General features: G+C 34.7%; 1 long non-coding RNA gene across 1 annotated transcript; it reads left to right on the top strand.

The window, feature by feature from the left end:
• Positions 1–19,481: 19,481 nt before the first annotated feature.
• LOC139985114 (uncharacterized) lies at positions 19,482–23,744 on the top strand. The gene is made up of 4 exons (XR_011799293.1): positions 19,482–19,910; positions 21,935–22,054; positions 22,517–22,678; positions 23,507–23,744. It is a non-coding gene; the product is annotated as an uncharacterized lncRNA (long non-coding RNA).
• Positions 23,745–24,309: the final 565 nt, after the last annotated feature.

The raw sequence follows: 24,309 nt of genomic DNA, 5'->3' as shown, positions 1-24,309 counted from the left end.
ACACAAGTCTTTGAACAAAATTTTTCCAACTTTGACTTCATATTTCAGACAAGAAACTATTGCACTTTATTTACCGTAACTTGTGCTATACAGTACATTGTATGGGGGTACTGCATTTTATTTTGAAGTACTATTTTAACTTTGGAGTCCTTGCATGTGATAATCGGATATGAAAAATCAAGTAACTTGCTATGACTGAGCTCAAATATGTGTTTCTTATAGTTAACAAATCCATCAACTAAACTTTTCCAACTTCAACTTCTAATTTTAGAGACAAAACTAGGAAAAGTCACATTTATCGTGATATACGGTACAATTTGGGGTACTGTTTTCAGTTTTGAGTACTAGGTTGTGGAAAATTTGAAGTGCCTCCTCAAGTTAACTGCTAAGTCTGAGCTCAAACATTTGTTTTGTATTGTATACAAGTCTTTGAACAAAATTTTTCCAACTTTGACTTCATATTTCAGACAAGAAACTATTGCACTATATACTGTACCTTGTGCTATACAGTACAGTGTATGGGGGTACTGCATTTTATTTTGAAGTACTATTTTAACTTTGGAGTCCTTGCATGTGATAATCGGAAATGAAAAATCAAGTAACTTGCTATGACTGAGCCCAAATATGTGTTTCTTATAGTTAACAAATCCATCAACTAAACTTTTCCAACTTCAACTTCTAATTTTAGAGACAAAACTAGGAAAAGTCACATTTATCGTGATATACAGTACAATTTGGGGTTCTGTTTTCAGTTTTGAGTACTAGGTTGAGGAAAATTTGAAGTGCCTCCTCAAGTTAACTGCTAAGTCTGAGCTCAAACATTTGTTTTTCATTGTACACAAGTCTTTGAACAAAATTTTTCCAACTTTGACTTCATATTTCAGACAAGAAACTATTGCACTTTATTTACCGTAACTTGTGCTATACAGTACATTGTATGGGGGTACTGCATTTTATTTTGAAGTACTATTTTAACTTTGGAGTCCTTGCATGTGATAATCGGATATGAAAAATCAAGTAACTTGCTATGACTGAGCTCAAATATGTGTTTCTTATAGTTAACAACTCCATCAACTAAACTTTTCCAACTTCAACTTCTAATTTTAGAGACAAAACTAGGAAAAGTCACATTTATCGTGATATACGGTACAATTTGGGGTACTGTTTTTAGTTTTGAGTACTAGGTTGTGGAAAATTTGAAGTGGCTCCGCAAGTTAACTGCAAAGTCTGAGCTCAAACATTTGTTTTGTATTGTACACAAGTCTTTGAACAAAATTTTTCCAACTTTGACTTCATATTTCAGACAAGAAACTATTGCACTATATACCGTAACTTGTGCTATACAGTACAGTGTATGGGGGTACTGCATTTTATTTTGAAGTACTATTTTAACTTTGGAGTCCTTGCATGTGATAATCGGATATGAAAAATCAAGTAACTTGCTATGACTGAGCCCAAATATGTGTTTCTTATAGTTAACAAATCCATCAACTAAACTTTTCCAACTTCAACTTCTAATTTTAGAGACAAAACTAGGAAAAGTCACATTTATCGTGATATACGGTACAATTTGGGGTTCTGTTTTCAGTTTTGAGTACTAGGTTGAGGAAAATTTGAAGTGCCTCCTCAAGTTAACTGCTAAGTCTGAGCTCAAACATTTGTTTTTCATTGTACACAAGTCTTTGAACAAAATTTTTCCAACTTTGACTTCATATTTCAGACAAGAAACTATTGCACTTTATTTACCGTAACTTGTGCTATACAGTACATTGTATGGGGGTACTGCATTTTATTTTGAAGTACTATTTTAACTTTGGAGTCCTTGCATGTGATAATCGGATATGAAAAATCAAGTAACTTGCTATGACTGAGCTCAAATATGTGTTTCTTATAGTTAACAACTCCATCAACTAAACTTTTCCAACTTCAACTTCTAATTTTAGAGACAAAACTAGGAAAAGTCACATTTATCGTGATATACGGTACAATTTGGGGTACTGTTTTCAGTTTTGAGTACTAGGTTGTGGAAAATTTGAAATGGCTCCGCAAGTTAACTGCGAAGTCTGAGCTCAAACATTTGTTTTGTATTGTACACAAGTCTTTGAACAAAATTTTTCCAACTTTGACTTCATATTTCAGACAAGAAACTATTGCACTATATACCGTAACTTGTGCTATACAGTACAGTGTATGGGGGTACTGCATTTTATTTTGAAGTACTATTTTAACTTTGGAGTCCTTGCATGTGATAATCGGATATGAAAAATCAAGTAACTTGCTATGACTGAGCCCAAATATGTGTTTCTTATAGTTAACAAATCCATCAACTAAACTTTTCCAACTTCAACTTCTAATTTTAGAGACAAAACTAGGAAAAGTCACATTTATCGTGATATACGGTACAAATTGGGGTACTGTTTTCAGTTTTAAGTACTAGGTTGAGGAAAATTTGAAGTGCCTCCTCAAGTTAACTGCTAAGTCTGAGCTCAAACATTTGTTTTGTATTGTATACAAGTCTTTGAACAAAATTTTTCCAACTTTAACTTCATATTTCAGACAAGAAACTATTGCACTATATACCGTAACTTGTGCTATACAGTACAGTGTATGGTGGTACTGCATTTTATTTTGAAGTACTATTTTAACTTTGGAGTCCTTGCATGTGATAATCGGAAATGAAAAATCAAGTAACTTGCTATGACTGAGCTCAAATATGTGTTTCTCATAGTTAACAAATCCATCAACTAAACTTTTCCAACTTCAACTTCTAATTTTAGAGACAAAACTAGGAAAAGTCACATTTATCGTGATATACGGTACAATTTGGGGTACTGTTTTCAGTTTTGAGTACTAGGTTGTGGAAAATTTGAAGTGCCTCCTCAAGTTAACTGCTAAGTCTGAGCTCAGACATTTGTTTTGTATTGTACACAAGTCTTTGAACAAAATTTTTCCAACTTTGACTTCATATTTCAGACAAGAAACTATTGCGCTATATACTGTACCTTGTGCTATACAGTACAGTGTATGGGGGTACTGCATTTTATTTTGAAGTACTATTTTAACTTTGGAGTCCTTGCATGTGATAATCGGAAATGAAAAATCAAGTAACTTGCTATGACTGAGCCCAAATATGTGTTTCTTATAGTTAACAAATCCATCAACTAAACTTTTCCAACTTCAACTTCTAATTTTAGAGACAAAACTAGGAAAAGTCACATTTATCGTGATATACGGTACAATTTGGGGTACTGTTTTCAGTTTTGAGTACTAGGTTGTGGAAAATTTGAAGTGGCTCCGTAAGTTAACTGCAAAGTCTGAGCTCAAACATTTGTTTTGTATTGTATACAAGTCTTTGAACAAAATTTTTCCAACTTTGACTTCATATTTCAGACAAGAAACTATTGCACTATATACCGTAACTTGTGCTATACAGTACAGTGTATGGGGGTACTGCATTTTATTTTGAAGTACTATTTTAACTTTGGAGTCCTTGCATGTGATAATCGGATATGAAAAATCAAGTAACTTGCTATGACTGAGCCCAAATATGTGTTTCTTATAGTTAACAAATCCATCAACTAAACTTTTCCAACTTCAACTTCTAATTTTAGAGACAAAACTAGGAAAAGTCACATTTATCGTGATATACGGTACAAATTGGGGTACTGTTTTCAGTTTTGAGTACTATGTTGTGGAAAATTTGAAGTGCCTCCTCAAGTTAACTGCTAAGTCTGAGCTCAAACATTTGTTTTGTATTGTATACAAGTCTTTGAACAAAATTTTTCCAACTTTAACTTCATATTTCAGACAAGAAACTATTGCACTATATACCGTAACTTGTGCTATACAGTACAGTGTATGGGGGTACTGCATTTTATTTTGAAGTATTATTTTAACTTTGGAGTCCTTGCATGTGATAATCGGAAATGAAAAATCAAGTTACTTGCTATGACTGAGCTCAAATATGTGTTTCTTCAGTTACCAAATCCATCAACTAAACTTTTCCAACTTCAACTTCTAATTTTAGAGACAAAACTAGGAAAAGTCACATTTATCGTGATATACGGTACAATTTGGGGTACTGTTTTCAGTTTTGAGTACTAGGTTGTGGAAAATTTGAAGTGCCTCCTCAAGTTAACTGCTAAGTCTGAGCTCAAACATTTGTTTTGTATTGTATACAAGTCTTTGAACAAAAGTTTTCCAACTTTAACTTCATATTTCAGACAAGAAACTATTGCACTATATACCGTAACTTGTGCTATACAGTACAGTGTATGGTGGTACTGCATTTTATTTTGAAGTACTATTTTAACTTTGGAGTCCTTGCATGTGATAATCGGAAATGAAAAATCAAGTAACTTGCTATGACTGAGCTCAAATATGTGTTTCTTATAGTTAACAAATCCATCAACTAAACTTTTCCAACTTCAACTTCTAATTTTAGAGACAAAACTAGGAAAAGTCACATTTATCGTGATATACGGTACAATTTGGGGTACTGTTTTCAGTTTTGAGTACTAGGTTGTGGAAAATTTGAAGTGCCTCCTCAAGTTAACTGCTAAGTCTGAGCTCAAATATTTGTTTTGTATTGTACACAAGTCTTTGAACAAAATTTTTCCAACTTTGACTTCATATTTCAGACAAGAAACTATTGCACTTTATTTACCATAACTTGTGCTATACAGTACAGTGTATGGGGATACTGCATTTTATTTTGAAGTACTATTTTAACTTTGGAGTCCTTGCATGTGATAATCGGAAATGAAAAATCAAGTAACTTGCTATGACTGAGCTCAAATATGTGTTTCTTATAGTTAACAAATCCATCAACTAAACTTTTCCAACTTCAACTTCTAATTTTAGAGACAAAACTAGGAAAAGTCACATTTATCGTGATATACGGTACAATTTGGGGTACTGTTTTCAGTTTTGAGTACTAGGTTGTGGAAAATTTGAAGTGCCTCCTCAAGTTAACTGCTAAGTCTGAGCTCAAACATTTGTTTTGTATTGTACACAAGTCTTTGAACAAAATTTTTCCAACTTTGACTTCATATTTCAGACAAGAAACTATTGCACTTTATATACCGTAACTTGTGCTATACAGTACAGTGTATGGGGGTACTGCATTTTATTTTGAAGTACTATTTTAAATTTGGAGTCCTTGCATGTGATAATCGGATATGAAAAATCAAGTAACTTGCTATTACTGAGCTCAAATATGTGTTTCTTATAGTTAACAAATCCATCAACTAAACTTTTCCAACTTCAACTTCTAATTTTAGAGACAAAACTAGGAAAAGTCACATTTATCGTGATATACGGTACAATTTGGGGTACTGTTTTCAGTTTTGAGTACTAGGTTGTGGAAAATTTGAAGTGCCTCCTCAAGTTAACTGCTAAGTCTGAGCTCAAACATTTGTTTTGTATTGTACACAAGTCTTTGAACAAAATTTTTCCAACTTTGACTTCATATTTCAGACAAGAAACTATTGCACTTTATATACCGTAACTTGTGCTATACAGTACAGTGTATGGGGGTACTGCATTTTATTTTGAAGTACTATTTTAAATTTGGAGTCCTTGCATGTGATAATCGGATATGAAAAATCAAGTAACTTGCTATTACTGAGCTCAAATATGTCTTTCTTATAGTTAACAAATCCATCAACTAAACTTTTCCAACTTCAACTTCTAATTTTAGAGACAAAACTAGGAAAAGTCACATTTATCGTGAAATACGGTACAATTTGGGGTACTGTTTTCAGTTTTGAGTACTAGGTTGTGGAAAATTTGAAGTGCCTCCTCAAGTTAACTGCTAAGTCTGAGCTCAAACATTTGTTTTGTATTGTATACAAGTCTTTGAACAAAATTTTTCCAACTTTAACTTCATATTTCAGACAAGAAACTATTGCACTATATACCGTAACTTGTGCTATACAGTACAGTGTATGGGGATACTGCATTTTATTTTGAAGTACTATTTTAACTTTGGAGTCCTTGCATGTGATAATCGGAAATGAAAAATCAAGTAACTTGCTATGACTGAGCTCAAATATGTGTTTCTTATAGTTAACAAATCCATCAACTAAACTTTTCCAACTTCAACTTCTAATTTTAGAGACAAAACTAGGAAAAGTCACATTTATCGTGACATACGGTACAATTTGGGGTACTGTTTTCAGTTTTGAGTACTAGGTTGAGGAAATTTTGAAGTGCCTCCTCAAGTTAACTGCTAAGTCTGAGCTCAAACATTTGTTTTGTATTGTACACAAGTCTTTGAACAAAAATTTTCCAACTTTGACTTCATATTTCAGACAAGAAACTATTGCACTATATACGGTACCTTGTGCTATACAGTACAGTGTATGGGGGTACTGCATTTTATTTTGAAGTACTATTTTAACTTTGGAGTCCTTGCATGTGATAATCGGAAATGAAAAATCAAGTAACTTGCTATGACTGAGCCCAAATATGTCTTTCTTATAGTTAACAAACCCATCAACTAAACTTTTCCAACTTCAACTTCTAATTTTAGAGACAAAACTAGGAAAAGTCACATTTATCGTGATATACAGTACAATTTGGGGTACTGTTTTCAGTTTTGAGTACTAGGTTGAGGAAAATTTGAAGTGCCTCCTCAAGTTAACTGCTAAGTCTGAGCTCAAACATTTGTTTTGTATTGTACACAAGTCTTTGAACAAAATTTTTCCAACTTTGACTTCATATTTCAGACAAGAAACTATTGCACTTTATATACCGTAACTTGTGCTATACAGTACAGTGTATGGGGGTACTGCATTTTATTTTGAAGTACTATTTTAACTTTGGAGTCCTTGCATGTGATAATCAGAAATGAAAAATCAAGTAACTTGCTATGACTGAGCCCAAATATGTCTTTCTTATAGTTAACAAATCCATCAACTAAACTTTTCCAACTTCAACTTCTAATTTTAGAGACAAAACTAGGAAAAGTCACATTTATCGTGATATACGGTACAATTTGGGGTACTGTTTTCAGTTTTGAGTACTAGGTTGTGGAAAATTTGAAGTGCCTCCTCAAGTTAACTGCTAAGTCTGAGCTCAAACATTTGTTTTGTATTGTATACAAGTCTTTGAACAAAATTTTTCCAACTTTAACTTCATATTTCAGACAAGAAACTATTGCACTTTATATACCGTAACTTCTGCTATACAGTACAGTGTATGGGGGTACTGCATTTTATTTTGAAGTACTATTTCAAATTTGGAGTCCTTGCATGTGATAATCGGATATGAAAAATCAAGTAACTTGCTATTACTGAGCTCAAATATGTCTTTCTTATAGTTAAAAAATCCATCAACTAAACTTTTCCAACTTCAACTTCTAATTTTAGAGACAAAACTAGGAAAAGTCACATTTATCGTGATATACGGTACAATTTGGGGTACTGTTTTCAGTTTTGAGTACTAGGTTGTGGAAAATTTGAAGTGCCTCCTCAAGTTAACTGCTAAGTCTGAGCTCAAACATTTGTTTTGTATTGTATACAAGTCTTTGAACAAAATTTTTCCAACTTTAACTTCATATTTCAGACAAGAAACTATTGCACTTTATATACCGTAACTTCTGCTATACAGTACAGTGTATGGGGGTACTGCATTTTATTTTGAAGTACTATTTTAAATTTGGAGTCCTTGCATGTGATAATCGGATATGAAAAATCAAGTAACTTGCTATGACTGAGCTCAAATATGTCTTTCTTATAGTTAAAAAATCCATCAACTAAACTTTTCCAACTTCAACTTCTAATTTTAGAGACAAAACTAGGAAAAGTCACATTTATCGTGATATACGGTACAATTTGGGGTACTACTGTTTTCAGTTTTGAGTACTAGGTTGTGGAAAATTTGAAGTGCCTCCTCAAGTTAACTGCTAAGTCTGAGCTCAAACATTTGTTTTGTATTGTACACAAGTCTTTGAACAAAATTTTTCCAACTTTGACTTCATATTTCAGACAAGAAACTATTGCACTTTATATACCGTAACTTGTGCTATACAGTACAGTGTATGAGGGTACAGCATTTTATTTTGAAGTACTATTTTAACTTTGGAGTCCTTGCATGTGATAATCGGATATGAAAAATCAAGTAACTTGCTATGACTGAGCTCAAATATGTGTTTCTTATAGTTAACAAATCCATCAACTAAACTTTTCCAACTTCAACTTCTAATTTTAGAGACAAAACTAGGAAAAGTCACATTTATCGTGATATACGGTACAATTTGGGGTACTGTTTTCAGTTTTGAGTACTATGTTGTGGAAAATTTGAAGTGCCTCCTCAAGTTAACTGCTAAGTCTGAGCTCAAACATTTGTTTTGTATTGTATACAAGTCTTTGAACAAAATTTTTCCAACTTTAACTTCATATTTCAGACAAGAAACTATTGCACTATATACCGTAACTTGTGCTATACAGTACAGTGTATGGGGGTACTGCATTTTATTTTGAAGTATTATTTTAACTTTGGAGTCCTTGCATGTGATAATCGGAAATGAAAAATCAAGTTACTTGCTATGACTGAGCTCAAATATGTGTTTCTTATAGTTAACAAATCCATCAACTAAACTTTTCCAACTTCAACTTCTAATTTTAGAGACAAAACTAGGAAAAGTCACATTTATCGTGATATACGGTACAATTTGGGGTACTGTTTTCAGTTTTGAGTACTAGGTTGTGGAAAATTTGAAGTGCCTCCTCAAGTTAACTGCTAAGTCTGAGCTCAAACATTTGTTTTGTATTGTATACAAGTCTTTGAACAAAATTTTTCCAACTTTAACTTCATATTTCAGACAAGAAACTATTGCACTTTATATACCGTAACTTCTGCTATACAGTACAGTGTATGGGGGTACTGCATTTTATTTTGAAGTACTATTTTAAATTTGGAGTCCTTGCATGTGATAATCGGATATGAAAAATCAAGTAACTTGCTATTACTGAGCTCAAATATGTCTTTCTTATAGTTAAAAAATCCATCAACTAAACTTTTCCAACTTCAACTTCTAATTTTAGAGACAAAACTAGGAAAAGTCACATTTATCGTGATATACGGTACAATTTGGGGTACTGTTTTCAGTTTTGAGTACTAGGTTGTGGAAAATTTGAAGTGCCTCCTCAAGTTAACTGCTAAGTCTGAGCTCAAACATTTGTTTTGTATTGTATACAAGTCTTTGAACAAAATTTTTCCAACTTTAACTTCATATTTCAGACAAGAAACTATTGCACTATATACCGTAACTTGTGCTATACAGTACAGTGTATGGGGGTACTGCATTTTATTTTGAAGTATTATTTTAACTTTGGAGTCCTTGCATGTGATAATCGGAAATGAAAAATCAAGTTACTTGCTATGACTGAGCTCAAATATGTGTTTCTTATAGTTAACAAATCCATCAACTAAACTTTTCCAACTTCAACTTCTAATTTTAGAGACAAAACTAGGAAAAGTCACATTTATCGTGATATACGGTACAATTTGGGGTACTGTTTTCAGTTTTGAGTACTAGGTTGTGGAAAATTTGAAGTGCCTCCTCAAGTTAACTGCTAAGTCTGAGCTCAAACATTTGTTTTGTATTGTATACAAGTCTTTGAACAAAATTTTTCCAACTTTAACTTCATATTTCAGACAAGAAACTATTGCACTTTATATACCGTAACTTCTGCTATACAGTACAGTGTATGGGGGTACCGCATTTTATTTTGAAGTACTATTTTAAATTTGGAGTCCTTGCATGTGATAATCGGATATGAAAAATCAAGTAACTTGCTATGACTGAGCTCAAATATGTCTTTCTTATAGTTAAAAAATCCATCAACTAAACTTTTCCAACTTCAACTTCTAATTTTAGAGACAAAACTAGGAAAAGTCACATTTATCGTGATATACGGTACAATTTGGGGTACTGTTTTCAGTTTTGAGTACTAGGTTGTGGAAAATTTGAAGTGCCTCCTCAAGTTAACTGCTAAGTCTGAGCTCAAACATTTGTTTTGTATTGTATACAAGTCTTTGAACAAAATTTTTCCAACTTTAACTTCATATTTCAGACAAGAAACTATTGCACTATATACCGTAACTTGTGCTATACAGTACAGTGTATGGGGGTACTGCATTTTATTTTGAAGTATTGTTTTAACTTTGGAGTCCTTGCATGTGATAATCGGAAATGAAAAATCAAGTTACTTGCTATGACTGAGCTCAAATATGTGTTTCTTATAGTTAACAAATCCATCAACTAAACTTTTCCAACTTCAACTTCTAATTTTAGAGACAAAACTAGGAAAAGTCACATTTATCGTGATATACGGTACAATTTGGGGTACTACTGTTTTCAGTTTTGAGTACTAGGTTGTGGAAAATTTGAAGTGCCTCCTCAAGTTAACTGCTAAGTCTGAGCTCAAACATTTGTTTTGTATTGTACACAAGTCTTTGAACAAAATTTTTCCAACTTTGACTTCATATTTCAGACAAGAAACTATTGCACTTCATATACCGTAACTTGTGCTATACAGTACAGTGTATGAGGGTACAGCATTTTATTTTGAAGTACTATTTTAACTTTGGAGTCCTTGCATGTGATAATCGGATATGAAAAATCAAGTAACTTGCTATTACTGAGCTCAAATATGTCTTTCTTATAGTTAAAAAATCCATCAACTAAACTTTTCCAACTTCAACTTCTAATTTTAGAGACAAAACTAGGAAAAGTCACATTTATCGTGATATACGGTACAATTTGGGGTACTGTTTTCAGTTTTGAGTACTAGGTTGTGGAAAATTTGAAGTGCCTCCTCAAGTTAACTGCTAAGTCTGAGCTCAAACATTTGTTTTGTATTGTATACAAGTCTTTGAACAAAATTTTTCCAACTTTAACTTCATATTTCAGACAAGAAACTATTGCACTATATACCGTAACTTCTGCTATACAGTACAGTGTATGGGGGTACTGCATTTTATTTTGAAGTATTATTTTAACTTTGGAGTCCTTGCATGTGATAATCGGAAATGAAAAATCAAGTTACTTGCTATGACTGAGCTCAAATATGTGTTTCTTATAGTTAACAAATCCATCAACTAAACTTTTCCAACTTCAACTTCTAATTTTAGAGACAAAACTAGGAAAAGTCACATTTATCGTGATATACGGTACAATTTGGGGTACTGTTTTCAGTTTTGAGTACTAGGTTGTGGAAAATTTGAAGTGCCTCCTCAAGTTAACTGCTAAGTCTGAGCTCAAACATTTGTTTTGTATTGTATACAAGTCTTTGAACAAAATTTTTCCAACTTTAACTTCATATTTCAGACAAGAAACTATTGCACTTTATATACCGTAACTTCTGCTATACAGTACAGTGTATGGGGGTACTGCATTTTATTTTGAATTACTATTTTAAATTTGGAGTCCTTGCATGTGATAATCGGATATGAAAAATCAAGTAACTTGCTATGACTGAGCTCAAATATGTCTTTCTTATAGTTAAAAAATCCATCAACTAAACTTTTCCAACTTCAACTTCTAATTTTAGAGACAAAACTAGGAAAAGTCACATTTATCGTGATATACGGTACAATTTGGGGTACTGTTTTCAGTTTTGAGTACTAGGTTGTGGAAAATTTGAAGTGCCTCCTCAAGTTAACTGCTAAGTCTGAGCTCAAACATTTGTTTTGTATTGTATACAAGTCTTTGAACAAAATTTTTCCAACTTTAACTTCATATTTCAGACAAGAAACTATTGCACTATATACCGTAACTTGTGCTATACAGTACAGTGTATGGGGGTACTGCATTTTATTTTGAAGTATTATTTTAACTTTGGAGTCCTTGCATGTGATAATCGGAAATGAAAAATCAAGTTACTTGCTATGACTGAGCTCAAATATGTGTTTCTTATAGTTAACAAATCCATCAACTAAACTTTTCCAACTTCAACTTCTAATTTTAGAGACAAAACTAGGAAAAGTCACATTTATCGTGATATACGGTACAATTTGGGGTACTGTTTTCAGTTTTGAGTACTAGGTTGTGGAAAATTTGAAGTGCCTCCTCAAGTTAACTGCTAAGTCTGAGCTCAAACATTTGTTTTGTATTGTATACAAGTCTTTGAACAAAATTTTTCCAACTTTAACTTCATATTTCAGACAAGAAACTATTGCACTATATACCGTAACTTCTGCTATACAGTACAGTGTATGGGGGTACTGCATTTTATTTTGAAGTATTATTTTAACTTTGGAGTCCTTGCATGTGATAATCGGAAATGAAAAATCAAGTTACTTGCTATGACTGAGCTCAAATATGTGTTTCTTATAGTTAACAAATCCATCAACTAAACTTTTCCAACTTCAACTTCTAATTTTAGAGACAAAACTAGGAAAAGTCACATTTATCGTGATATACGGTACAATTTGGGGTACTGTTTTCAGTTTTGAGTACTAGGTTGTGGAAAATTTGAAGTGCCTCCTCAAGTTAACTGCTAAGTCTGAGCTCAAACATTTGTTTTGTATTGTATACAAGTCTTTGAACAAAATTTTTCCAACTTTAACTTCATATTTCAGACAAGAAACTATTGCACTTTATATACCGTAACTTGTGCTATACAGTACAGTGTATGGGGGTACTGCATTTTATTTTGAAGTACTATTTTAAATTTGGAGTCCTTGCATGTGATAATCGGATATGAAAAATCAAGTAACTTGCTATGACTGAGCTCAAATATGTCTTTCTTATAGTTAAAAAATCCATCAACTAAACTTTTCCAACTTCAACTTCTAATTTTAGAGACAAACCTAGGAAAAGTCACATTTATCGTGATATACGGTACAATTTGGGGTACTGTTTTCAGTTTTGAGTACTAGGTTGTGGAAAATTTGAAGTGGCTCCGCAAGTTAACTGCCAAGTCTGAGCTCAAACATTTGTTTTGTATTGTACACAAGTCTTTGAACAAAATTTTTCCAACTTTGACTTCATATTTCAGACAAGAAACTATTGCACTATATACCGTAACTTGTGCTATACAGTACAGTGTATGGGGGTACTGCATTTTATTTTGAAGTACTATTTTAACTTTGGAGTCCTTGCATGTGATAATCAGATATGAAAAATCAAGTAACTTGCTATGACTGAGCCCAAATATGTGTTTCTTATAGTTAACAAATCCATCAACTAAACTTTTCCAACTTCAACTTCTAATTTTAGAGACAAAACTAGGAAAAGTCACATTTATCATGATATACGGTACAATTTGGGGTACTGTTTTCAGTTTTGAGTACTAGGTTGTGGAAAATTTGAAGTGCCTCCTCAAGTTAACTGCTAAGTCTGAGCTCAAACATGTGTTTTGTATTGAAAACATGTCTTTGAACAACATTTTTCCAACTTTGACTTCATATTTCAGACAAGAAACTATTGCACTTTATATACCGTAACTTGTGCTATACAGTACAGTGTATGAGGGTACAGCATTTTATTTTGAAGTACTATTTTAACTTTGGAGTCCTTGCATGTGATAATCGGATATGAAAAATCAAGTAACTTGCTATGACTGAGTTCAAATATGTCTTTCTTATAGTTAACAAATCCATCAACTAAACTTTTCCAACTTCAACTTCTAATTTTAGAGACAAACCTAGGAAAAGTCACATTTATCGTGATATACGGTACAATTTGGGGTACTGTTTTCAGTTTTGAGTACTAGGTTGTGGAAAATTTGAAGTGCCTCCTCAAGTTAACTACCAAGTCTGAGCTCAAACATTTGTTTTGTATTTTACACAAGTCTTTGAACAAAATTTTTCCAACTTTGACTTCATATTTCAGACAAGAAACTATTGCACTGTATACCGTAACTTGTGCTATACAGTACAGTGTATGAGGGTACAGCATTTTATTTTGAAGTACTATTTTAACTTTGGAGTCCTTGCATGTGATAATCGGATATGAAAAATCAAGTAACTTGCTATGACTGAGCCCAAATATGTGTTTCTTATAGTTAACAAATCCATCAACTAAACTTTTCCAACTTCAACTTCTAATTTTAGAGACAAAACTAGGAAAAGTCACATTTATCGTGATATACGGTACAATTTGTGGTACTGTTTTCAGTTTTGAGTACTAGGTTGTGGAAAATTTGAAGTGCCTCCTCAAGTTAACTGCTAAGTCTGAGCTCAAACATGTGTTTTGTATTGAAAACATGTCTTTGAACAACATTTTTCCAACTTTGACTTCATATTTCAGACAAGAAACTATTGCACTTTATATACAGTAACTTGTGCTATACAGTACAGTGTATGGGGGTACTGTATGATATTTTTGAGTACTGTTTTAAATTTGGAGTCCTCTTATGTGATAATCAGAAATGAAAAATCAAGTTACTTGCTATGAATGAGCTCAAATATGTGTTCCTTATACTTAACAAATCCATAATTAAACATTTCCAACTTTAACCTCTAATTTTAGAGACAAAACTAGGACAACTCACACTTATCTTGATATCCGGTCCAATTTGGGGTAGTTTTCAGTACTAGGTTGTGGAAAATTTGAAGTGCCTCCTCAAAGTAACTGCTAAGTCTGAGCTCATACATGTGTTTTGTATTGAAAACAAGCCTTTGAACAAGAATTTTCCAACCTTTATTTAGACAGGAAACTAGTGCACCTTACATGTACAGTAACTCTTGCTATACAGTACAGTGTATGGGGGTACTGCATTTTGTTTTGGAGTACTGTTTTAACTTTGGAGTCCTTGTATGTGATAATCTGAAATGGAAAATCAAGTTACTTGCTATGAATGAACTCAAATATGTGTTCCTTATAGTTAACAAATCCATAAACCAAACATTTCTAACTTTAACCTATATTTTTTGAGACAAAACTAGCACAACTCACACTTATCTTGATATACGGTAAAATTTGGGGTACTGTTTTCAGTTTGGAGTAATAGGTTGTGGAAATTTGAAGTGCCTGCTCAAAGTAACTGCTAAGTCTGAGCTCAAACATGTGTTCTGTATTATATAACCTTTGCTATACAGTACAGGGTATGGGGGTACTGCATTTTATTTTGGAGTACTGTTTTAACTAAGAGTCCATGTGATGTGTGTATAGCAACACCTACAGGATGAAGCTTGCTTTAAAAATGGTATAACACACATATATGGTCATAGAGGCTCCCATACTATGTCTAGTCTGCTTAGTACATAATTAAATACAGTTTGCTTAGTCTGGGAAGTTGTTACAGACATGCTTGGCACATTCAGCAGCTAAAACTTATCAAACAAATGTGTTAATCCTGCAATTTTTGTTTCTGCTAAAAGCTAAGCTGGTTGACTATAGACCTAGAGCTACTACAATCCCTATTTCTTGGAAATTTAAACAAAATGAAATGTTCATGATCCATAAACTTAATTTCAACACTTCATCCCTGCAATACATGTTCACCTGTTACAACATAGCCACACTGCAAGCATAGGCTATACACATGCATATGATGACCGAACACATTGTTATTTTTTGCACTGTGTGAGTATAAACTGTAGGAAAAGGCCTGAAGTAGCTGATGGTCACTGAGTGTGTTGTGAGTATATGGCCAAGGTCATGCTAATGCAGAGGTGTTATTGAATTAAGCTTTATTACCTTGGAGGTCAGTGATCAGCTGAAAGAGGGCAAATATTCTACAGGGATATGTTCTCTAACTATGTGCTACATATGGCATGGAGAGAAACCTGCTTGTGTTCGAAGACATGCATGCACCCCCTGAATGCACTCAAATGAACTGTTTTAGACTTTTAGTCACATGACAGCATCGATCTTCACTAATGCAATTATTACTGCTCACTTAAGCCAATTAGGGTGCACACAAATCATTCCTACGCCCATTTATGATATATGTGCAACTATAGTTCAAAGAGTATAATTCAAAGATAGCATGGAATTAGCCACGCATTCACCTCACTGATATAGACCACCTCATCCCATGTTTTCCCAAGTATCGACCTATGTTTGATTACCCTCAGTAACTGTAACACATTCATATACAGAATAATGAGCAATTTTGGTACTGTATGACTATATATATGTTCGGTTTTTGTGGATGTGGCCCGTAGCCAGCTGCTCGTAGTTTGGGAATTTAAAGAAGACCTTGATCCTCAGAAATCTTTTATGATTTATCTCTGCAATATGTAAATCAATGTATAGGCGGTTGCATCAAGTGGCACGTACCATCCAGCATAGTACATTTTGAACAAATTATTTGTGAGATGATTTTCTGCAGCTAATAGTTCTTTTATGGAGCACCATAAATGATTGACACAGGAATTATTGATGACATTACACCCGCCCTAAAATCGTTGATCTTAGTCATATTGTCATATCAATGATATTTTTCAAGTACAAGATTTCAAAAGCCTTTGAGTTGCTCCTATTTGGAAACCAGTGTAGGTCTATTGCTTATTGAATGTTTCAATGCATACTCCTTACACCCCTCCTCCCCTATCTCCAAAGAGGGCTCACAATTTGCATGTATTGGGACCACCCTTTGAAAGTGCTTATAAGCACTTGCAAAGGGTGGTTTGTACACATTATCAGTATTATTCCGTTTATGAACAAATAGAAGTACTAACTTGAAGTTAAACAGCCTTATTTGTTACCAATTTAATTCCATTCAAGTTCAATTAGAAAATGTAAGCTAAGGCCAATCAAACTAAACAGCAAATGGTACCATCGTAACTTGTTTATAATTACTGTAGAATGTTACCAGATTGATGTAAAGATATCATAACAACTAGAAACTACTCAAATATTGTTTTTTCACATGAAAAATTGCGTCACTTGTGCATAATTTGAGCAAATTTTATTCCGAGACCCTTTTTACTATGTAACAACCTAGTGTTATGCTTAATGCGACGGCTATGGATTAGAGGCATGTTTTATAAGCGTTTCTGCCGATATTAAATTATTTTTGAGAGCCTTAATTGCGGCAAACATCCAAAGGTTAAAAAAAAAGAGAGATATACGAGAGAGGTGATGGGCAGGGAAGCATGGCCCTTTGCAAATTGTGAGAAAAAGAAACATCGAATTACAAATTAGTGCATCAAATACTGCACTACGGAGCATTTGATGCCTAAACGTAACCTACACTCAGCTAGTCAACATAGGAATCATAGTCTATATATCCAGCACATTCGTTAATTCGCGAAATAGGTATTGTTACTATACTTAGTGTGCCGAGAAATATGAAGTCACTAACCACGAGGAAAGCAAAATCGGCAACCCTGGCAGCCTAATTCGATGAAGATACAAGTGATACCCCATTTCATGTTATATCAACCCTCAAAATATACCCAGTACTACTCACGCGTTGCAAATACCAACTACGTTCCCTCAACATTGTCTCTTTCCGAAATTCCATTGATCAGTGTTTTCCAATATGGGATACGATAACTTCGTATGTATTTTGATGCACCCTTCAACTCAAAGTTATCATTGTGTCCATAAGGTGAAAAAGTAATGTTACTTATTAGTCATTAATAAGTGATCATTAATGATAAAAAATATTTCCGTAAGTTTTGTGTAACTAGTAATCAGTTTTTTCATCAGGAAGTATCTCTGAATCTTATCAAAATCATGGCTTACTTGTTAAAAAATTCTGGTATTTTTGCTCAATTGGCCCTCCAAAGTGTTGTGACTGTGTAGTAAAAACAAAATTGTTCTTGAAAATTTATAACCATTTGCGCTTCCCTGTATCTGTAACTTTTCACTACTGTACGTGTGCAAAAATTGTATTTGCCAAATCTCAGGACATCATCTTGATTCCAACTAATTTTTTTCATTTAAAACTAAATTTTATGGCACCCAGCAAAAAAAGGAATTAAAAAAACCCTCAAAGTTTCTCGTTTTCGTGGGACTCCATTTCACTGACAAATGGAAAGTTTTACAGAAAGTCGCTGCTTTTTCTCAGTGTAGCACTACTACTATAAGTAATAGTAAGCTGTTGTCAGTGACACTGTCAGGCAGGAAGTTTGGCATGGCGACCAAGCAAGCCATGGTGTCAGAAGTTGCCCCAGTTTACCAATACACAACTAAAGGCTACAGATTTGTGGAATTGAAGCAACTCTCAGATTCCCTGAATAGTGTGAACCTTTATCCAGGAGGTATGAATAATTAAATTTCATTCCGAGCTTAGGCCAAGGTTTATGGGCTAGGCCTAGGCTAGCTTTAGGCATCACTAGTGTGTGTTACTATAGGCACATGTACATATATCATATACAGCTTCATTTGAGTTCTACCCTAGTATTACACCAGGCTTTGAATGAGCTAGGTATCACCCGGAAGGAGGCTTTATCTCATGTGATTTTTCTGGACCAGAATTTCATAAGGAATAAGAATATCTTGGGTAAAAAGCCCAAATCCTGAGCGCACCCCCCTGAAAAGGGGGATCTTTCGAGGGGGGGGCATTTTTTAAGGAAAAAATACCATGAGTTACATTTACACACAATAAGATAAAACAAAATCTTATTAACCTCAAAATTTAAACCTTCTTTGACACTCCTACTCTTTATGCTATATACCCAGTACGCATCACACGCTGGAGGTCCGCCAACGGACCGATAGACATTGCTGCTTGGAAAAACCCAGCGTATTGCCGACAGCAGACCAACAGCGTATCGACGTCGTAAAAAAGCCAGCGTTTACACGCTGGAGGTCCGCCAACGGACCGATAGACATTGCTGCTTGGAAAAACCCAGCGTATTGCCGACAGCGGACCAACAGCGTATCGACATCGTAAAAAAGCCGGCGTTTACACGCTGGAGGCCCGCCAACGGACCGATAGACATTGTTGCTTGGAAGAACCTAGCAGAATTCCGACAGCAAACCAACAGCGTAACGCCGTAGAAAATTTCCCACAAATATTATGTTATGAAAGTCACTCAGCAATTTACACAAGCTAACATGCACATTGACCAGCGGGTCTGTCCAAAATCTTAGGTCTCTATGTGAATGTTTAGTTAAAGATGAGTTTCTATTAAACTATTTTACCTGTGCTTTTTGTATATATTTGTTCCTGTGGAGAGAAAAATTAAGAACACTTGGATTTTATGTACATTAGTATAGGCCAGGTTTAGGTGCGGCTGCATGGGCTAATACGTTATTAGGCAACGGCTGGTGGTCTGCTAAAGGACCGATAGATATTACAGCTGGCTTGTAAGTCCAGCGGAATGCCAACAGCAGTACCGCCGGAGGAAATATTGGATAGCTTTTGTGCAGAGTTGGCGGGAAGTTACCTTACCACACTGGCACAATTAACAGAATAATATTTTCAGAAAACCTATATTTGCCAATAACTATAAGGTAAATTAAAGATTGAGCTAACTCAAAGTAGTTAAATTTTGCTTACCATCCATTGTATATATATTATCATACACTACATAATATTTGAAGGGAAAAAAAAAATACTGATCGAACGAGTCTGACGGATACCACATTAAGAAATGTTGGCAAGCGTTTGGGCAAAATGGGCGGGTAATACCCTTAACCACAGGAACACTTACAGAATAATATTTTCAACAAATTTGAATTCTGAAATAAATATTGAGCAATAACGTTATAAGCGATATCCAAATACTTTAATAAATTTCAACTATCCCAAGAAGTATTTATTAATCTTGAACAATTTAGCGTAGTTGAGAGAAAAAAGTTCAGAAAACATTTTTCCCTGATCGAACGAGCCTAGTATAACTGGCATCCAATCGCTAAACCACAATGCTCAGTGTCCTCAGCTAGTTTGTAAAGCGGTCGCTTTTGTAATCCGTTACAACTCTTTCGATGTTGGATATCCTGATCTATTCTTTTGAAAGTACTTGCAGTCTGCAGATACAAATTTGCTTAAGAGGTATGAACCTGTTTTTTCTTACTAAGGGTTGACAGTTGTACATAATTGATTTCGCAAGTATTTGAAGTGACTATTTTTTAAATAAACTTAGACGTAATCTAGCGTTAGGCTAAAATGTATCGCTTAATGAGAAGCCTTTCGCAGTGTATGAATTACACATAGCCTACATTTGTAGGTGTTAATTGTGTTAGGCTGAGCAATAACGATCGCACATAAAGGTAAACTAATGACCGTTGTTTGTATAATAGCTAGGTTATGCCGAAACATTTGTTTGCTGACTTTATTAGTAGAAAACTGTTATCTGCAGAAGGTTAATTCTGTAAATATTACTAGATGACTATGGAAGGCTTCCTCCTAATTTTAAATATCATATTCTGAAATATGTATTACTATACTAGGCTAGTACTAGTTACTAGTAGTAGTACACTAGTACAATGTACTGTTTTATTTGTTTATAGCTAGGCCCCTAGGCCTAGTTAAGAAGGTAAGGACTCAATGTTAAAACCTTATTAATAATAATATAAGTATGGTTGTTTTTAAATATCAGGAATGGGTTGGTGGTTAAATCTTTTTGGATTTCATGTTTAGTGCTTAGGCTTCAAAGTTTATGTGACAAATTAAGCATTTTGGAGAACAATAGATCATCGTCATCATAGTTTATGATTACTCCTGTGGAGTATAGTGATACCCAGTAGCGTAGGAAGGTACTTTTGAGTGGGGGGCTGAAGACTGATGGCCGGCCTGGGGGAGGGTGCAATATGGCACACTTCAACAACCACTCCATTTTGTAAACTTAATTTTGTATTTTCACCTGGCCTTAGGTGCAATTTGGTGCTCCACATGAGATTTTTTTTCTCATTTCGAAATGAAAAAGGGGTTTTCTGACTTGCGAAGCCGGGGGGGGGGGGAGGCGGAATGATACTTCCGCCCCTCCACATTTTTCACTGGTTCATACGCCCTTGGTGATACCAACCAACACGATAATGAAAAATATTACATATCTAGCCTCTTGGCTTCTAAAAAAATTGTGGCTGCCTTATCTCTTTTTGTTGCTTTTTGTCTTGGCTACTGTCAATTTGAAATATTTGCATTGGGTCTATTCCATGTGCTCAGTTTCTGGTGAATCATTCTGCACATGATTTCCAAGAAAATAGCTGCCTACATTGAAGCGATCCTCAGTTAAAGTAAAGTTTATTTGCCCAATAGCTGAACTGCCTCTATGCTATGTCTGTATTGCATGCCACTATTTAACTCTATGGAAAGTTACTTTAAAGGGTTAAACGTTTACAGTGTTGCGGGGAGAACTGTTTAAATTCCTTGGCAATAAATCATTGAAAGCATCTATAGTTAGTGGAGGTAGTTTAGGTTCAATTTGCCCCTCTATTGTATTCCCAGGTGAATTATATGGCAATGAAAGTAGATACAACTTTGGGCAAGCAGGAGGGTAATTACCAGTTGTTATTCTGTTTAAAAAGCTCTGCAGACAAAGTAACAAATAACATGATTTGTCTGTAGTTGATGATGTAAAATTTGACCTTATATAGGGACACTGTAGGAAGTTCTCAAAAAAAAAAAAATTAATTGAAGGGGTGATGCCCATTGTAAGTAATGGATACAGAATGAAGAGCTCTAGGTTGTTGTTTTTGGTTCTTTTTTTGCAGTAGATTAACAGAAAAAAAAAGACTTATGTGAAATCCCTGGCGAACTAAACAAGGAAAATACAAAATGAGGTTGATGGGCATGTCAACACTATTTTACAAGAAACATGCAATAATGATAACAACTTTGAGCTGCATGATGACACAGTTGAAGTTAATAGTGAAAGGATTCTAAGTATATAAAGGAGCGACAGCCATTCCTCTCCTGCACAATATGTTGTTGTGAACTTATTTACTGTTAACTTTAATTTGCAGTATGCAAACACCAAAGTATGCTGTTGTTGTTGTTGTTGTTGTTGTTGTTTTTTGAGGAAGATGGTCATATGGTGATCAGCAAATTTAATCACAATTTATCAATTTTTCCAGATCAGGATTTTCAGGAACTAAGCTAGAAGCCAGCGCATTACTATTCCTGTGGGATCTTTGGAGGAATTTAATAACCTGGATGACTGTATTGAAACAAACAAGACTTTGGAAAGATATTTGGTAAGTCAGTTTAAAAGTGTAAGGAAAGTAATCAGAAAACAGTTTCCCAGAGTGTAATGTTAGTTTATCATTATAAATTTGAAGCCAAGTCAGGTGTTATTGTGTCAGTGGTCTATACAAAATAAAATATTTCCTGAGGGGCTAATTTCCTTTTCCTGGGAGACAATTAAAACTCAAAGGTAGTAACAGCATGAAAGCATTTAGGTAACAAGAGTTTGGCCAGAAATGATTTTACATTGCAGTGCATTCTACAAAAGTGGGCTGTTAAATCAATCTTGTTTTTGACTGGACTCAGAAAGGAACATTGCAGCACTGCATTGCTAGTTCCTCTTAAAATAATGATAAGAAATTAGCAAAAGATGCCAAAGTGAGGGATGAAATAGAATTACTTGAATATTTCTGTTTGTATAATAATTATTGAATGGTTTCTCATTAACTTTTCTTTCTTTTTGTTGTTTCAAGAACAAAAGACTATCAATTCTTGGTGGCAACACGTTGAAGGAGTGCGTTAAAAGAATCCTGGGTGATGTATTGGCAAATGCAGTTGCTACCACACTGAACTGGACATGTACCACTGGGAATACAGCCTTTGCAAAGCTACATGTATGAAATACATAATTGAAAGTGAGTTTATATGTGTCATTTTTGTTTTCAGCACCAGTGAAGAGAACCTTGAGTTGTGGGGAAGGGGTTGTGCATTTGACTCATGGATCGGCCAACTTTTCAATGCAACACCCCTTCAACGAGAATTCTTGCTTTAATATACATTGAATTTCTGGTCATTTCAAAAAGTTACTACAAATATATGTTGATGTAAGATGTGTTGTTTCAGATGCAAATGAAAAGCAGCATTCAGCGTTGATTTTAAAGTTAATTCACCATATGATTTTATTGATCGGTCCATTGTCACTTTCTTTCCCAATTGATGGGACCTGGATTTGCAACAGTAATGCATGTGCTCAGTATAAAATGAAGAAGGTGACTGTCAAAGGCAAAGGAAATATTTCGTATATCACTGAAAAAAATTGTAAATGTGTGAAAATGTGAATAATGTAGTTTAAGCAATTGTGATCATAATGTGAGACCCCAGCCGATACTCATAGCTAGTGTTACAGTTGGCACAGTAATTATCAAAAAAAAGCTGTGACACGTTGAACTAAGAGTGAGACAGGTGAAAATTTGCAATAATTTTAATGTTTTAAATTTTATAATTTTAAATTATTATTTTTTTGAAATTTGCATTTACAAAAAAACTTGCCACGTGCCACCTGTAACACATGTTACTGTGTTACGAGCACAGTACAGTAGTAACTGATGCATGGTTGTGGAACATGAACAGTAGTAACTGTTCTAGCTATGAGTATCGGGTAACCCATTATTGGCTTCATTTTATTGCTTGTGTAGAATGCAATCTTTTATGTAATGTTTTGTGTAATGTGTTTCGATTAGCAGAAGCTGTACAGAGAAATTGCACAATCGACTTCACCTGATATTCAGGCGACGGTGGTGAGATTTCTGAAGGATGCATCTGATTGTGAGGGAGGGCGAAAAATCTCCGACTACACCACAAACAGTTGACGAGTGAATTTCTTTAGTGCTGTTGCAATATTTAACGCTGGAACTCATTTTCTCGCTTTGTAATTTATAGGCGTAATAAAATGATAGCAACTTATTTCACTGTGTCCGTCATTGTTTCTTTATATGTAACCGCATGTGTAATTCAGTAAACTTTGTAGGTAGACCAATAGCTCTGTTCTAGTGTACACCCCAGACAGTTTTCTGCCGGAACACAGATATTTGGTTAGCAATTCATGTGAAGATCTCTGCCTAGCGGGTTGCTGGCGGAATACCAGATGTGGGCTAGCAGGTCGCCAGAACACTGGATATTAGCTAGTGGATAGCCAGTAGCTCTCTCTGACAGAAATTCAGCGGTACTTCGGTGGTAAGCTTGCGTTTCTCCGGCGGTGTGTTGGCAGTACACCGGCGGTACACTGACGTTTCTTCGGCGGTCTGCTGGTGGAACACTGACGGTACGCTGGCGTTTCTTCGGCGGTACGCTGGCATTTCTTTGGCGGTCTACTGGTGGAACACTGGCGGTACGCTGGAGTTTCTTCGGCGGTCTGCCGGTGGAACACTGGCGGTACACCGGCGGAACGCTGGCGTTTCTTCGGCGGTACGCTGGCGTTTCTTTGGCGGTCTACTGGTGGAACACTGGCGGTACGCTGGAGTTTCTTCGGCGGTCTGCCGGTGGAACA

This window comes from Apostichopus japonicus, chromosome 17 (genome assembly GCF_037975245.1).
Source record: "Apostichopus japonicus isolate 1M-3 chromosome 17, ASM3797524v1, whole genome shotgun sequence".
Taxonomy (NCBI): domain Eukaryota; kingdom Metazoa; phylum Echinodermata; class Holothuroidea; order Aspidochirotida; family Stichopodidae; genus Apostichopus; species Apostichopus japonicus.
The sequence above is the reverse complement of the archived record's forward strand: the minus strand, read 5'-3'. Positions and strand labels throughout refer to the sequence as shown.